Source organism: Canis aureus, chromosome X, assembly GCF_053574225.1.
Source record: "Canis aureus isolate CA01 chromosome X, VMU_Caureus_v.1.0, whole genome shotgun sequence".
Lineage (NCBI taxonomy): Eukaryota > Metazoa > Chordata > Mammalia > Carnivora > Canidae > Canis > Canis aureus.
In genome coordinates this window covers 55,951,632-55,968,765 of record NC_135649.1, presented here as the reverse complement: position 1 = coordinate 55,968,765, position 17,134 = coordinate 55,951,632, and the positions used below count along the sequence as shown (strand labels likewise).

At 35.6% G+C, this 17,134-nt stretch overlaps 1 long non-coding RNA gene across 1 annotated transcript in view; it reads right to left on the bottom strand.

The window, feature by feature from the left end:
* The window catches only part of LOC144307768 (uncharacterized), a 68,920-nt gene that overhangs the window by 14,921 nt on the left and 36,865 nt on the right, over positions 1-17,134 (bottom strand). Inside the window, exon 3 of the long non-coding RNA XR_013374485.1 lies at positions 11,044-11,162. This is a non-coding gene — a long non-coding RNA (uncharacterized LOC144307768). The remainder of the gene's footprint in view (positions 1-11,043; positions 11,163-17,134) is intronic.

The following is a 17,134-nucleotide window of genomic DNA, read 5'->3' as shown; positions in this document are numbered from 1 at the left end:
AACTCATATAGCAATTCAACAATGTGGCAGGATACAAAATGAGTGCGCAGAAATCAGTGGTATTTCTATACAGGAACAATGAGACCAAAGAAAGAAATTAAGGAATAAATCTCATGTATAATTACACCCCAAATCATAAGATACCTAGGAATAAACCTAACCAAAGAGGTAAAGGACTTATACCCTAAAAACTACAGAACACTTCTGAAAGTAATTGAGGAAGACAAAAATAGATGGAAAAACATTCCATGCTCATGGATTGGAAGAATTAATATTGTGAAAATGTCTATGCTACCCAGAGCAATTTAGATGTTCAATGCAATCCTTATCATAATTTCTTGGACTTTCTTCACAGCGTTAGAACAAAGGACCTTAAGATTTAGACCCTGAAGAGTCAGACAAATATTGAAAAAGAAAAAGAATGCTGAAGCATCACATTGCCTGATTTCATGCTGTAGTACAAAGCTGTGATCATCAAGACAGCATGGTACTGGCACAAAAACAGACACCTAGATCAACAGAACAGAATAGAGAACCCAGAAATGGGCCCTCAACTCTATGGTTAATTAATTTTCAACAAAGCAGGAAAGAATATCCCCTGGAAAAAATACAATCTATTAAATAAATGGTGTTGGAAAAATAGGACAGCCATGTGCAAAATAATGAAACTAGACTATTCCCTTACACCACACACAACGATAAATTCAAAATGGATGAAATATCTAAATGTGAGACAAGAATCCATCAATATCCTAGGGGAGAACCCAGGCAACAACCTTTTTGAACTTAACCACAGTAACTTCTTTCAAGATATATCTATAAAGGCAAAGGAAACAAAAACAAAAATGAACTATGACTTAATCAGGATAAAAATCTTGTGCACAGCAAAAGAAACATACAGCAACACTAAAATACAACCTACAGAATGGGAGAAGATATTTGCAAGTGACATTTCAGATAAAGGGCTAGTATCCAATATCTATAGAGAACTAATGAAACACCCAAGAAACAAACAATCCAATCATGAACTGGGCAGATGACCTGAACAGAAATTTCACCAAAGAAGATAAAGACATGGCCAACAAGCACATGAGAAAATGCTCTGCATCACTTGCCATCAAGGAACTACAAATCATAACTACAATGAGATACCACCTCACAACAGTGAGAATGGCTAAAATTAACACAGGAAACAACAAATGTAGGAGAGGATGTGGAGAAGGGGGAACCTTCTTGCACTGTTGGCAGGAATGGAAACTGGTGCAGCCCCTCTGGAAAACAGTTTGTAGGTTCCTCAAAAAGTTAAAAATAGAGCTACCCTATGACTCAGCAATTGCACTAGTGGGGATTTAGCCCAAAGATACAAATGTAGTGAAACGTTGGTCCACCTGCACCCCAACATTCATAGCAGCAATGTTCACAATAGCCAAACTGTGGAAGGAGTCCTGATGTCATTCGACTGTTGAATGGATAAAGAAGATGTGGTATATGTATACACTCCAATATTACTCAACCATCAGAAAGGACTAATACCCACCATTTGCTTTGATGTGGATGGAACTGGAGGGTATTACGCTGAGTGAAGTAAGTCAATCAGAGAAGGACAATCATTATATAGGCTCACTCATACAGGGAATATAAAAAATAGTGAAAGGGATTATTAGGGGATGGGGAACATTAGAGAGGGACACAAATCATCAGAGTCTCTTAACTCTGGGAAACAAACAACGGGCTGCAGAAGGGGAGGTGCATGGGGTGTTGGGGTAACTGGGTGATGGGCATTAAGGAGAACATTTGATGGGATGAGCACTGGTTGTTATAGTATATGTTGACAAATCAAACTTCAGTAAATAAAATTTTAAAAAAACCCTAAAGGCTACATTCTCTATAATTCTACTAATATGATATTCTTAAATAAACCAAACAATAGGAGAGGAGGCTAGAAAGATGTCAGAGTGAAGTAAGTATCCTAAGCTTGCCTTGTCTTATGGATGAAACTAGATACATACATAGCAGGGTAAATAACTAGAAAAATGTCTGGAACACCAGTAGAACAAATTCCACTACTGAAGTAGAGAACATGCCACATACAAAAAAGGTAGGGAAGGTGAGAATGTGGTTTCAGAGCAAAAGGGAACATGGCTGTTCATCGTTGGAAGGGAGCCGGGGTTACAGAGAAAAGAAAAATACAGATTATCTTAGCAAGGAGGCTGTGCAAAGAAGGCAAATCCCCATAACATGTGGCTTTAAAAGTGAGAGGGATTGAATTTTGTTATTTCTTGCAACCAGTTGGTCTTAGAGCTTGAAATTTTAAGAATCAGTGGGCTCTTCTCTGACATACTACAGAGGAGGGCATTAGGAAGCTGAGTTCTTGCCCTTAAAGAGACAGCATGACAAACAGCTAGTAGAGATACAGCCTGGAAGCAGCAGTTTGAAAAATGCAGGGAGCAGATGAAAGGGAGAGTTATTTACACATTTTAATGTGTCCAAGAGAAGCAGGGGTCACTGAGACTTTCTCTAGGAATAACGAAGCTACCACATATTATTTCCCTCTACAGCTCCTAAGCATAAATTCATGGTCACCTGTTGAAACTAGCATGGTGCCAACACTCACTATCTAACTTGCTTACACCAAGCCATATAACCATGCACTTTGGCAGATCCACACGTTCCAGCCATATTTGCCTCACTTCTGGCACTGAGAAGTCCCTCCCACAGAAGACCTGTGCAAATCTCCCCAGCACCATTTTTCCCAACTACTGCCTTTTACAGGGCTTCAATTCCAGCAGCAGTGGTGGCAGGTGGCAGTTTGAAATCAGACTAGTTTATAACTTGTTAAAATGTGACTCCCCTAGCTGGTGACCAAACAATGCCTGCAACAGGCAAAGAGAGTCTCTGTAGACAACTTGACTCAAGGAGAAAGAAGCCAGAACTGAACAACAGGACACATGAAATACACATAGGAGACTCCCACTGAGGCACCAGATCCTGAAGGACAGGAGACGCTGCATTGCAGGACACTACAGGACCTTTTCTTCATAAGACCATTACCTTCAAGAGCAGGAGACATAGGTAACATTCCTAATACAGAAAAAAAGATACAGAGATTTAGAGAAAATGAAGAAACATAGGAATATGCCCTAAATGAAAAAGCAGGGCAAAATCACAGCAATAGACCTAAGTGAAATGGATATAAATAATATGGCAGAAAGACTATTTAAAGTAACAATCATAAAGTTACTCAATGGACTTGAGAAAAGAGTGGAGGACATCATGAGATCCTTAACAGAGAGATACAATGATCAGAGATGAAGAACTCAATACCCAAATTTTAAAATATACTTGATGGAATAAATAAAAGACTAGAGGAAGCAGAGGAACAAAGTCATGATGTGAAAGACAGATTAATGGAAAGCAATCAAGCTGAGCAAATGAGAGGTACAACAAAATATGCAAATTGAGAATAGTCTTAGGAAACTCAGGGATTACATCAAGCATAACATTCCCCTTATAAGGATCCCACAAAAACAGAAAGAAAAAGCACAGAAAAATTATTTGAAGAAACAATAACTGAAAACATCCTTATTCTGAATAGAGAAACCAATATCCAGATTCAGCAGTCACAGAGATCGCCCACCCCAAAATCAACTCAAGGATGCCTGCATTAAGACACATAATTAAAATGGTAACAAGTAGGGATAAAGAAAAAAATAAAAACAGCAAGAGAAAACAAGACAAATGCATACAAGGGAATATGCATAAGGCTCTCAACAGATTTTTCAGCAGAATTTCTGCAAGCAAGAAGATAGGGGTATTATATACTCAAAGTACCGAAAGGGAAAAATCTCTAGCCAAGAATACTTTATCCAGTAAGGCTATCATTCAGAATAGAAGAAGAAATAAAAAGTATCTCAGACAAGGAAAACTGAAGGAGTTTATGACGATTAACCCAGCCACACAAGGAATATTAAAAGTAATATTGTGCATGGAAAGGAAAGACAATAAGTGAAATAATGAAAAGTAAAAAAAAAAAGTAAAAATAAAAAAAATCACAAAAGCAGTAAAAATAAATATTTTTGTAAAAATCAGTCAAGAAACTCACAAAATAAAATTATGTAAAATATGACACCATATACATAAAATATGTATGTTGGGAGTAAAAACGGTTTCAAATTTAAGCAAAAAACTCCAATATAATAAAAACTACTATTTACATAAGAAGTTATATACAAGCCTAATGGTAACCACAATTCAAAAGAAAGTAACAGATCTCGAAGAATAAAAAGAATGTAATACAAGTTTTATCACAAAAGAAAGACAATAAACCATGAGAGTAAGAGAAGAAAAGAACAGAGAAAAACTGCAAAAATGCAGAGAACAAGTAACAAAATGGCAAGAAAATACATATCCATCAATAAATATTTTGAATGTGAATGGACTGATTCCATCAAATAAAGAAGTGAGGTGACAGAGTGGATAAAAAACCAAGACCCATCTATATGCTGCCTAAAAGAGATTCATTTTAGACTTAAAGACATTTGGAGATGAAAGTGAGAGGATGAGAAACATTTATCATGCAAATTAATGTCCAAAAGTGCCAGAGTAGCAATATTTATATAGGACAAAACAAAATTTAAAATACAGACTATAATAACAGACAAAAAAGGGGCACTATATAATTATAAAGGGGATAATTGAACAAGAAGATATAACAATTGTAAATACTTATGCAACCAAGGGAAGCACCTAGATACATAACACAGTAAATAACAAACATAAAGGAGCCAGTCAATAGCAATAAAACAATAGTAGGGGACTTTAAGAATGCACTTAAATTGATGGACACATCATCCAAACAGAAAAGAAACAAAGAATGTTATTCAGCAACACACTCAAATGTTAGGGGGGGGGGAGTGGGAGACATCACAATTCTAGACTCAAGCTGTAATACACAGCTGTAATCATCAAGATAGTGTGGTACTGGCATAGAAACAGACAGATAGATCAATGGAACACCATACAGAAACCATAAATTGACGCTCAACTTTATGGTCAAATACTCTTTTGCAAAGCAGGAAGGAATATCCAATGGAAAAGACAGTCTCTTCAATAAATGGTGCTGGGAAAATTGGATAGCCACATGCAGAAGAATGAACCTGGAGCACTTTCCTAAACCATACAAAAAAAATCAACCCAAAATTGATGGAAGACCTAAATGTGAGACGGAAATCCATTAAAATCCTAGAGAAGAACACAGCAGCAACCTCTTTGACTTCAGCTGCAGAAACTTCTTGCCTTACACGTCTTCAAATCAAAGGGCAACAAGAGCAAAAATGAACTATTGGGATAGCATCAAAATTAAAAGCTTTTGCACAGAAAAGGAAACTGTCAACAATGGAATAGGAGAAGATATTTATAAATGTCTTATCATATAAAGGGCTAGTATCCAAAATCTATAAATACTTATCAAACTCAACACCTACAAAATAAAAAGTCCAGTCAAGAAATGAGCAGAAGACATGAACAGACATATCTCCAAAGAAGACATACAAATAGCCAACAAATATATGAAAAAATGCCCCAGATCACTTAGACATTGGGGAAATACAAATGAAAACTACAATGAGATTAATACCTCACACCAGTTAAATTTTGTGAGTTCTTGTGACCACCATGGCTTAAAGTTTGGAGTTTTAAAACTCAGCAGTCTTGGCACAAGGAGAGTCCAAAAGACAATGTGCTGCTCTTAGAAAAGAAGGTGGGGTAAACAACCCGCAGCTGTACTGTGTGGGAGCACTGGAACACAGTGGAGAAGTTGTTTGTTCATCTTGGAGTGTATCCCAGAAAAGTAGCATTCATGGAGAGATCCTTCTAGGAACAAAAGAACTGGCAGATGCTATTCCTTTCACCCACCCCTCAACATAAGCACATGGCCACCTGTGTAAAATAGTGCAACCTGGGCCTAACTTGCTTACACCAAGCCCCTCCCCCCCGGCTCTGGTGAATATACCTTTCTTTTTTTTTTTTAATATATATTTTTAAATTTTTATTTATTTATGATAGTCACAGAGAGAGAGAGAGGCAGAGACACAGGCAGAGGGAGAAGCAGGCTCCATGCACCGGGAGCCCGACGTGGGATTCGATCCCGGGTCTCCAGGATCGTGCCCTGGGCCAAAGGCAGGCGCCAAACCGCTGCGCCACCCAGGGATCCCCTGAATATACCTTTCCCTGTCATATGTGCCTCAGTCCCAGTGTGGGGGATATCCCCAAAAGACTTGCCCAAAGTGCTGCCTATACAGGAGTATTACAGTCTCAGTTCCAGTGGTGGTAGCAACAGATCTCATTTCTCAAAAAAATCAGAGCACACAGTTAAAATTCAACACATTCAGACCAGAGAATAAACACCATGCACAACATGCAAAGAGGGCCTCTGCAGGTGACTGGCCTGAAGGATAAAGTGGCTAGGACACAAACAGCAAAGTGCAAATAATGCACATGGAGACACTCTTGAATTTTCAGGCCTTGGGGATCAGGAAACTCTATACTGCAAGACCCTATTTCTTCTTAAGGCTACTACCTTCAAGAACAAAAGATATATCTGACTTTTCTAACACAGAGAAGCAGGAACAGAGATGTTTAGTTTACAAAATGAGGAAACAGAGGAAATTGGCCCAAATGAAAGAAAAAGACAAGGCTGGAGATCTTAGTGTAACAGATATAAGTAAGATGACTGATAGAAAATTTAAAATAATGATCATAAATATACTTGCTGGACTTGAGAAAAGAGTGAAAGGCATCAGTAAGATCATTAACACAGACATAGGAATAACATAGCATACATATACAGGTCTCAATGAATGAATTCAGAAGCATATTTGATAGAATGACTAGCAGCCTGGAAGAATCAGAGCAATGAATCAATGATCTCAGAGACAAAATAGTAGAAATTAATCAAGCTGAACAAAAGACAGAAAAATAATTATGCAAAAGAATAATAGGCTTATTGCACTGAAAGACTCCATCAAATATAATAATATTCATATTATAGGAGACCCAGAAGAAGAGAGAAAAGGAGGCAGAAAATTTATTTGAAGAAATCATAATTGAAAACTTCCCTCATCTGGGAAACAGATATCCAGATCCAAGAGGCATAGAGAATCCCCAACAAAATCAACAAAAGCCGATTCACACCAAGACATATTGCAAGAGAAATGACAAAATATATTGATAAAGAAAAATCTTAAAAGCTGAAAGGGGTGCCTGAGTGGCTTAGTTGATTAAGCATTCAACTCTTGGTTTCAGCTCAGGTCATGATCTCAGGGTTGTGAGATTGAGCCTTGCTTGCATCAGGCTCTGTGCTGGCATGGATCCTGCTTAAGATTCTCTCTCTTTCTCTTTCTCTCTCTCTCTCATTCTGCCCTGCCTCTTCTCTGAAAGAAAGAAAGAAAGAAAGAAAGAAAGAAAGAAAGAAAGAATTAAAAATTAAAAAAAAACAGCAAGAGAAAAGTAAACAGTTACATACAAAGGAAACTGCATAAAGCTATCAGAAGATTTTTCAGTAGAATTTATCCTAGCCACAAGGGAGTGAGAGGATATATTTGAATTGCCAAAAGGAAAAAAAGAAAAAAAAACCTACAACCAAGAATATTCCAACCAACAAAGTTATTACTCAGAATAGAAGGAGAGATAGTTTCCCAGACAAACAAAAATTAAGCAGTTCATGATGACAAAGTAGCCCTGCAGGTGGGGATTTTGTGAGTGGGAAGGAAAGACCAAAAGTGAGAGTTTGAAGGTAGGAAAAAACAGAAACACAAAAGCAGTAAAAAGTGAATTTTTCTATAAAAAATCAGCAAAGGAACTCATAAAATAAAAGGATGTAAAATTCGACATGTCTAAAATGGCGAGGAGAGGAGTAAAGAATATGTTCAAACACAAATGAGCATTGATTTAACAAAGACTGCTAAATGCAGAAGGTGTTATATAGAAACCAAATGGTACTTACCAATTAATAACCAGTAATAAATATGCAAAGTATAAAGAGAAAGAAATCCAAATATATCACTTAAGAAAACCAGTAAATCATGAAACAGAGGAAGACAAGAAAAGATCAGAGAAAAATCTTCAGAAATATCCACAAAACAAGAAATAAAATGGTAATAAATATATACCTATTAATAAATACTTTGAATATAAGTGGATTAAATGCTTCAATTAAAAGACATAAGGTATTAGAACAGATTAAAAAAACAAGACACATCTATATGCTGCCTATGAGACTCATTTTATATTTAAAGACATCTGCAGTTTGAAAGTTAGGAGATAAAAAAATATTGATCCTGTAAATGAATGTCAAAAGAAAGCCAAAGTAGCAATATTTATATCAAACAAAATAGGTTTTAAAACAAAGACTGCAACAAGAGATAAAGAGGGACACTATATAATAATAAAGGGGACAGTCCAATAAGAAGATATAATTGTGAATATTTACGCACCCAACATAAGAGCACCAAAATACGTTAAATAGTTAATAACAAATGTAAAGGAACTAATTGGTAATAATGCAAGGGACTTTAACACTTCACTTATATTGCTGGACAGATCATCTAAACAGAAAATCAACAAGGAAACAATGGCTTTGAATGACACGTTGGATCAGATGGTTTTAATACAAAAAGAAATAAAAGGCATTCAAATTGGCAAAGAAGCAGTCAAACTCTCCCTCTTTGCAGATGACATGAGACTGTACCTAGAAAACCCAAAAGACTCCACCCCAAGACACATAGATTAATGGAACAGAATAGAGAATTCAGAAGTGGATCTTCAGCTTTATGGTCAACTAATATCGACAAAGGAGGAAAGAGTATCCACTGGAAAAAAAGACAGTCTCTTCAATAAATGGTGCTGGGAAAATTGGACATCCACATGCAGAAGAATGATACTAGACCACTCTCTTATACCAAAAGAAACAGTCAACAAAACTAAAAGACAACCTACAGAATGGGAGAAGATAGTTGAAAATGATGTATCAGATCAAGGGCTAGTATCCAAGATCTATAAAGAACTTATGAAACTCAACAGCAAAGAAACAAACAATACAACCATGAAATGGGCAAAAGACATGAAGAGAAATCTCACAGAGGAAGACATAGACATGGTCAACAAGCACATGAGAAATGGTCCGCATCACTAGCCATCAGGGAAATACAAATCAAAACCACAATGAGATACCACCTCACACCAGTGAGGATGGGGAAAATTAACAAGGCAGGAAACAGCAAATATTGGAGAGGATGTAGAGAAAGGGGAACCCTCTTGCACTGTTTGTGGGAAAGTGAAGTGGTGCAGCCACTCTGGAAAACTGTGGAGGTTACTCAAAGAGTTAAAAATAGATCTGCCCTGCGAGCCAGCAATGGCACTGCTGGGGATTTACCCCAAAGATACAGAAGCGGTGAAACGCTGGGACACCTGCACCCCGATGTTTATAGCAGCAATATCCACAATAGCCAAACTGTGGAAGGAGCCTCAGTGTCCATAGAAAGATGAATGGATAAGGAAGATGTGGTTTATGTGTACAATGGAATATTACTCAGCCATTAGAAACAACAAATACCCCCTATTTGCTTCGACGTGGAGGGACCAGGAGGATATTTTGCTGAGTGAAATAAGTCAATCGGAGAAGGACAAACATTATATGTCCTCATTCATTTGGGGAATATAAATAATAGTGAAAGGGAATAAAGGGAAATGAGTGAAAATATCAGTGAGGGTGACAAAACATGAGAGACACTTAACTCTGGGAAATGAATAGGGGCTAGTGGACCGGGAAATGTGCAGGGGGTTGGCTGACTGGGTGATGGGCCCTGAGGGGGGCCCTTGGTGGGATGAGCACTGGGTGTTATGCTATATGTTGGCAAATTGAACTCCAATAAAAAAAGAGAGAAGGAAAAAAAAACCCATTCTGATTATTTAATTAATTAATGTATTTATTTATTTTTCTTTGCTAACAGGGGACTTTGTGCTAATGTATCCTAGTCTGCTGTGAGGAAATAAACTGAAAAGGGTTCATTTCAGTTTGCATTACTTTGGAATTCCATAACATAATACCATTGACTGGGTGACTTAAAGCAGTATAAATTTATTTTCTTACAGTTTTGAAACCTGGAGGTCCAATATCAGAGTGCCAGCATGGTCAGTTTATGGTGAAGGCTCTCTTCCTGGCTTGCAGAATTCGAACTCAATGACTCCCACTTGCTCATTTTATTAAAGATTATTTATTTATTCCTGAGAGACACGGAGAGAAGCAGAGACATAGAGAGAGAAGCAGGCTCCTCACAGGGAGCCCGATGTGGGACTCAATCCCCAGACTGGGATCACGCCCTGAGCCAAAGGCAGACACTCAACCACTGAGCCACCCAGGCGTCCTGTAATGCAAAATTATTTTTCTGAACTTTTAGAAACATTTCTTCAGGATGGTCCTTTGAAGTTTATGGTTTTAAATAGTTCAAAGTTATTTAGTTGTTTTCTGAGATTCCTCTGCCTCTTTTCTCTTGTTCTATCTAGATTTTCTTCTCTCTTTTGCCTTTGTTTCCTAGTATTTCTGTTCGAAATTTATTTCCAAGAATTTCTTCTAAGTGTAAGCCTTTGTTATATGTGAGAGTTTTGGACCTGGAAAAGGGTGGCTTAACAAGAGAAAATATTTCTGGGGTGCCTGAGGGGCTCAATTGGTTAAGTGTCTGCCCCAGCTAAGTCATGATCACAGGTTACTGGGATTGAGTCGCAAGTTGGGTTTTCTGCTCAGTGGGGAGTTTGCTTCTCCCTCTGCTCCTTCCCATTGTTTGTGCTCTGTCTCTCTCATAAATAAATAAATAAATAAATAAATAAATAAATAAATAAATAAATAAATAAATAAAAATAAATAAATGATCTTTTTTTTAAGAGAAAATATTCCTATCAATCTCCACCCTACTTCAGGAAAATACCAAATAAAATAATTTCCCTTGTGATTTCAGAGGGGCTAAGCCAGAGGAAAATATCCCAACCTACCCTCACACCACTCAAGAAAGCTTCAGTAGTTCCAATGGTATTGCTGTGCAGAACAGGGAGTAAATCTTCTGCCTGCCCATTTATATCGTGGGATGATCAGGGAGTTGATGGTATATCCCCTGTCCAGAAAAATGAAAAAATATTTATTTATAGGAGACTCAGAGAAGGCAGAACATAGGCAGAGGGAGAAGCAAGATCCCCACAGGAAGCCCAGTGCAGGACTTGATCCCTGGACCCTGGGATCATGCCCTGAGCCAAAGGCTGATGCTCAACCGCTGAGCCACCCAGAGGCATCCTGTGTTTTTGTATTCTTTAGGTAAATATCCAGTAGTGGAATTAGAGCATCATATGGTAATTCTATTTTTATTTTTTTTAAGAATGTCCATACAGTTTTCCACAGTGGTTGCACCAGTTTGCATTTCACCAAAATTGTAGGATGGTTGCCTTTTCTCCACATCCTTGCCAACACTTATTGTTTCATATATATATATAATCATATATAAATATCATATATAATATTATATATAAAATATAAAATTATTATTTATATAATTATATTATTTATATTATTATATAAAATTATATAATATTTTATATATAATATTTATATATAATTTTAACCACACTGATAGATGTGAGGTATCTTAATGCAGTTTTGATTTACATATTCCTAATAATGAGGGATTTTGAGCATCTTTTCACATGTTTATTTGCCATCTGTGTCTTTTTTCAAAAAATATCTGTAGCTTCTCTCCATTTTAATTGGATTGTTTTACCTATTTTTAAAGTTGAGTTCTATAAGTGCTTTATAATATTATGAATATTAACACTTTATCAAATATATCTTCTGCAAATATCTTCTCTCATTCATTGAATGCCTGTTTGCTTTGTTGGTTGTTTCCTTTGTTGTGCAGAAGATTTTTATTTTGATGCAGTCCCAATAGTTTATTTTTGCTTTTGTTTCTCTTGCCTGAGGAAACATATCTTAAAATGTTACACTGACTATGTCAGAGAAATTACTGTCTGTGCACTCTTCCAGCATTTTTACGGTTTCACATCTCACATTTAGGTGTTTAATACATTTTGAATTTATTTTTGTGTATGGTATGAGACAATGTTCTGTTTCATTTCTGCATGTAGCTGTCCAGCTTTTCCAATGGGATTTGTGGGAGACATTGTCTTTTTCTCATTGCATATTCTTTCCTATATTGTCAAAGATTAATTTGCCATATAATTCTGGGTTTATTTCTGAGCTCTCTATTCTGTTATACTCATCTATTAGTCTCTTTTTGTGCCAGTACCATACAGTTTTGTCTGCTACAGTTTTTATTATATTTTGATATCTAGGATTGTGATACCTCTGGTTCTGTGCACCTTTTACAAGATTGTTTCAGCTATTTGGGGTCTTTTTTATTACTTTATACAAACTTTAAGATTATTTCCTCAGTTCTATAAAAATTCTGTTGGTATTATGGTAAGGATTGCAATAAATCTGTAGATAGCTTTGGGTAGTATAGACATTTTAACAATAATTGGTCTTCAAAACCATGGACATGGAATATAATTTGATTTATTTGCATCATCTTCCATTTCTTTCATCAATATTTATAGTTTTCAGAGCATAGGTTATCTCTTGGGCTAAGTTTATACCTAGGTGTGTATACATATAAATTTTTTTGTGCATCTGAAGTATTTTTCATTTAAAAAGATCCAATTTTATTCAATGATGCATAATTAAATCATGAATTAATGTACTTTGACAAGTGCTTTTTCTACATCTGTTGAAATGATCATGTGGTTTTCAGTCATTTTCTTGTTGATATGATGTATCATGTAGATTGATTTGTGACTATTGAAACATTCTTCCATCATAGGAATAAATCTCACTTGATCGTGGTGAATGATTTTTTAATGTGTTGTTGGATTTTGTTTGCAAATATTTCATTGATGATTTTCCATCTGTGTTTATCAGGGATATGGGCCTGTTGTCCTCTTTTTTCCTACTGTCTTTATCTGGATTTATTTTTAGGGTAATGCCAGCCTTATAGAATAAAATTGGGGATTTATTATCAGGGGAATGCTGGCCTCCTAAAATAAATTTGGAGGCTTTCCTTCTTTTTCTACTTTTTTGGAATAGTTTGAGAATAATATGTATTAACTGTTCTTTAAATATTTGGTAATATTCACCTAATCAGCTCTCTGGTACTGGATTTTTGCTTTTGGGAGTTTTTTTTATTACAGATTGAATCAATGCTGGTAATTGGTCTGTTTAAATATTATATTTTTTTTCCTGATTCAGTTTTGGGAGTCTATGTTTCCAGGAATTTATTAATGTTATCTAGATTGTCTAATTTTTGCATATAATTTTTCATAATACCTCATTACCCTATGTATTTCTGTGATTTCAGTTGTTATTTCTCTTCCTTCTTTTCTGAATTTGTATATTTGAATCTTCTCTGTCTGTCTGTTTCTCTCTTTCTGATGATTCTGGCTAAAAGTTTCCCAATTTTATTGATCTTTTCAAAGAACCAGCTCATAATATTATTAATCTGTTATGGTTTGTTTTTTTTACTTTCTATTTTTTAGTTACTACTGTAATTGTTATTATTTCCTTACTTCTATTGGTTTTTGGTTTAATTTATTCCTTTTCTAACTTCTTTAAGTGAAAGATTAGGTTGTTTATTTGAAATTTTTCTTGGTTTTTGAGGTAGGCCTATTTTGCTATAAACTTACATTATAGACTGGTTTGATCCCAAAGATTTTGGACTACTATGTTTCATTTTTTCCTCTAATTTTTAGGTTGACTCGTTTATTTTCTACTAGCATGTTATATAATGTCAATATATTTGTGTCTTTTCCAAATTTATTAATTGTAGTTGATTTCTTGTTTCATAGAGTTGTTGTTGAAGAAAATGCACAGTATGACTTCACTCCTTTTTAATTTGTTGAGATTCCTTTTGTGGCCTAATATGTGATCTGTTCTAGAAAATATTTCATTTACCTCTGAGGAGAATGTATATTCTGTTGTTTTATGATGGAATATTTAGAATATATCTGTTAGATTAATTTGGTCCCATGTGTCATTCAAAGCCACCTTTTCTCTGTTGATTTTCTGTTTGGATGGTTTACCTATTAATGTAAGTGGGCTATTAAAGTTTCCTACCATTATTATTACTACATATTTATGTTTCTTATTTTTCTTATATGTTTCCTTTATGTTTTTTATTAACTTCCTTTATGTATCTTATTAAATATTTCATATATTTGGAAGAATCCATGTTGGCTGCATAAATATTTATAGTGCTATGTCTCCTTGTTGTGTTGTTCCCTTTATAATTATATAGTGCCCTTATTTATCTCCTATCATAGTCTTCATTTTAAAGTCCATTTTGTCTATGTATTTATTGCTAGCCCCACATTCTTTTCACTCCATTCCCCTGATAAATACTTTTCTGACTCTCCACATTCAATCTGCACCTGTCTTAAGGTCTAAAATGAGACTCTTGTAGGCAGCATATAGAAGGGTCTTACACTTTTGCTCTTTGCCCTGTCTTTTGATTGGAGAATTGAGTTCATTTACATTCAAAGTGATTACTGATAGATATGTACTTATTGCCATTTTGTTACTTGCTTTATGGTGGTTATTTACTTCGCTGTTAATTTTTTTCTCTTAAGCTTCTCTCTAATGGTTTCCTGGCTTTCTTTAGTGATGCACTTCATTCCTTTCTCATTATTACTATTTTTTTGCTTCTATCACTGGTTTTTCATCTCTGGTTATGATTAAGTTTGCACATAACATCTTATGTGTTTATTAGTCTATATTACATTGATGGTCACTTATAGTTGAACCCATTATTTACTCCCTTTTCCCCTCAACATTTTAGGTATATAGATATATTTCTTTTTATTTTGTGAATCCTTTTACTAATTTTTATATTTAATTTTACTGCTTTTCTGTTTGTACTTTTCTTATCCATATGTATGGTCTTTCTTTTCCCCTTTAACATTTCTTGTAAGGCTGGTATATGGGTTATGAATTCTTTAAACTTTTCTTTGGGGAACTCAATGTCTCTCTCTCTCTCTTTAAATTTTGAATAATAGCCTGCTGGATAGAGTACTCTTGGCTGCAGTTTTTTTCTAACAGTGTCTTTTACATATTATACCACTCCCTTCTGTCTTGCGTTGTTTATGCTAAAAATTCAGTTGATCTCATTATGGGTTTCCCTTGTATATAACTCTTCTTTTGCTGATTTTAAAATTATATTTATCACTACTTTTTGCCATTTTAATGACTACATATCTTAGTGTGGATCTCCATAGTTTGACTTTCTTGGGGGAATCTTTGTACTTCTTGAATTGGGATTTCTGTTTTCTTCCACACTTTCAGGAAGTTTTTAGTATTATTCTTGAAATAAATTTCTGCATCTTTTTCTCTGTCCTGGGATTCCTCAAAAGCAAATAGTATTACACTTGAAGGTGTGACTGGGTTCCCTAAATATACTTTCATTTATTGTTATTTTTTCTCTTTCCTATTAATCTTGGTTGTTTTCCATTTCTCTCTTCTTCATGTTGGCAATTCATCCTGCTTCTTCTAGTCTACCACTTATTCCATATAATGCATTTTTAATTTTGATTATTGAATTCTTCCTCAATAATTGATTCTTTTTATTTTTTAATCTCTTTGTTAAGGGTTTCATGTAGTTTCATGTTTTTTTTCTTAAGGCAAGTGTTTTTAAGACCGTTATATTAAACGCTATCAGGCTTATTACTTATTTCTATTTCAATTAGCTGTCTTGTTATTATTTTGTCCTGTTATTTCTTTTTTTACAGTAAACAATTTATTTTTTAAAGATTTTATTTATTTAATGCATGAGAGACACAGAGAGAGAGGCAGAGACACAGGAAGAGGGAGAAGCAGGCTCCATGTAGGAAGCCTGATGTGGGACCCAATTCCAAGATTCAGGGATCATGCGCTGAACCAGAGGCAGATGCTCAACCGCTGAGCCACTCAGGTGTCGCTATGGTGAAAAAATTTATATTTAGATTTATAGCCAGCTGAACTCAGTTTAGATGATCCCAACTTTGTTGGCAACATCCAAAGCATCATAGTCAGGAGCCAGTTGAACATATGCTTTCTTCTCTCTATCAAGCCTTATCAAGGTGTTGACCTTGGCCACATCAATATCATAGAGCTTCTTCACAGCCTGTTTGATCTGGTGCTTATTGGTCTTGACATCCACAATGAACACAAGTGTGCCGTTGTTTTCTATTTTCTTCATGGCTGACTCAGTAGTCAGGGGGAACTTGTTGATGGCATAGTGATCAAGTTTGTTTCTCTTGGGGATACTCTTTTGAGGATATTTGGGCTGCCTTTGGAGATGCAAGGTCTTGGGTCATTGGAATGTAGGTGATGTGCGGATCTTCTTTTTTTTTTTCTGACTGTGCATGCCTTTCAGCACCGTTTTTTTATTTTTTTATTTTTATTATTATTATTTTTTTTAGCTTTCAAAGCTTTTGCTTTGGCTTCAGCTTTGGGAGGGGCAGGGCTTTCTTCTTTGCCTTCAGCACCATCTTCGTAAAAGGCTGTCCTATTCTTTCATTTGGCTAGTAGAGCTCTGTATCTTCATATTTTCTGCCTGTCTGTGTACTTTACTATGTGAGTCAACTACCTTTACAGCTTTTGAAAGCAGTGACAACTGACCTGAGATTTGGAGCAGCCAAAACACAACAGCAGAGTGCAGGCAGACACACAAAAAACAACTCCTGAAGCACCAGGCCCTGGAGATTCTGAGACCTCTTCTTCACAAAGCCAATACTCTCAGAATCAGGAAACATGACAGGCTTCTTACACAGAGAAGATGGAAATTTAGAAAAAAATGAAAAGACAGAGGAACACATCCCAAATGAAGCAACAAAATAAGGTCACAGCCAGAGATCTAAGGAAAACAGATATACATTACATGCCGAATGGATAAACTAAAGCTACCATCATAATGATACTCACTGGGTTTGAGAAAAGAATGAAAGACTTTAGAGAGGTCTTTGCCACAAAGTAAGAGTTAAAAAACTGTCACAAGGAAAAGTGCAATAA